This window comes from Mus musculus, chromosome 15 (genome assembly GCF_000001635.26).
Source record: "Mus musculus strain C57BL/6J chromosome 15, GRCm38.p6 C57BL/6J".
Classification (NCBI taxonomy): Eukaryota; Metazoa; Chordata; class Mammalia; order Rodentia; family Muridae; genus Mus; species Mus musculus.
In genome coordinates, this window is record NC_000081.6 from 31,120,044 (window position 1) to 31,121,628 (window position 1,585).

Here is a 1,585-nt window from a genome sequence, read left to right on the forward strand (position 1 = left end):
GGTGCTGTCTGTCACCAGGCCCATGAAGCAGAAAAACAGTCATTTCAGAGGGCTTGCAAATCACCCGAACGGCAGCCTGTTTTCTGTTCACTTTCCCGTTTAAAAGCATTTGAGAATCAGTGCAATGGAAAGAACCACTCAGAAACTTTAAGATAGAAGGTTTATTGGTTCTCCTCAGACCAAAAGAGGAGAAATAAGGCAGCAACCACAGAGCAAATGAAGTGTGTGCTTCCCTCAGCGGCACCTAATGAATGGGAGAGTCGGGCGAGTGACTCAGCTGGGGTCTGAAAATGAGCTGTGCATGCTTGATTTGCAGCTGTAAGCGGTGGGTGCCAGAGCTGAAAACAGGGTCCTGCTTCCTGACAAATAAAAACACTGTCTTGGAGAAAGCATGGGTGTGTGCTGAGATTCAAAGACTGCTGCTCTGAAGACCCACAGCCACAGACATCCAGTCTCCGAGGGAGCTGGGAAATCACTCGGAAAGAGTTCACTTCCAGAGATCTTCCAGTCAAATCTTGGACTCTGAGACCCCTAGAAAGCTAGGCTTGATACTTGCCTTCAGTAGATCAACAGTTTGAGAGGGAATAAGCAAAATTGTTCAATATGGTCAATAGGGAGAAAAATAAAGATATCTAGGGATCCCCCATCTTCTGCTATGTTGTAATATAAAGTTTTGGTTAAAATAAAGAGCAAGATATATATACACACATGCATATTCCCTCTCAAACTATTGATCTCCTGAATTGTTCCTGTATTCAAATATTTTTAAATTTATTTATTTATTCACTTTATATCCCAGTCCCAGCCTCCTCTCCTTCCAGTAACCCCTCATGTAGATCCTCTCTCCATTCCTCCCTCCCCTTCTCCTCTGAGAAAGGGGGACTCCTCTTTTTGGATATCACACACACACACACACACACACACACACACACACACACACACACCATTAAAAAAATCATTGAATAAATTCTGTCTTATGATTAGGGCAGACTTTTCAACAATTTCCAAAATCACCCTGAAAATTCTGTATTATGTATTAATATGAAGAATAATTTTCAGCACTGGCAATTATAATCAAAATATCAATCAAGTCTGAAAACATTGAAAACGTTCACCCTGAGGTATCAAGTATTAGGCCAAGACGTAGTCCATTATGCATAAATAATCAAGCGTATCCATGTTACAAGTAAGCACATTTAGCTTCAAATTTTATAAATGGCAAAATTATATACACCAGAGAATTCATTTAAAATACACTCATTTGTGGTTTATTATCAGTAAATGTTTGCTTTATACACCTGTCTATGTAACAATTTCTAGATTGAAAAAGGGTCACAGACTCCACCAGTTTAAGAAGCTAGAGAGATGCTGGAGCCATTAAAGGCTATGCTCACAACCAAGAATATAAGAAGCCCTTGTCTTCATAAATAGATCACTTCTTTAGCTACATTGGAGCTTTTTAGTTTTATGAAATCCCACTTGTCAAATAGAGTCTATGGTGTTCAGAAAGTCCTTCCCTATGCCTATAACTTGCCTATGTTTTCTTCTAGCAGTCTTAGAGGTTTTCAGTTTCAACTTGAAATCT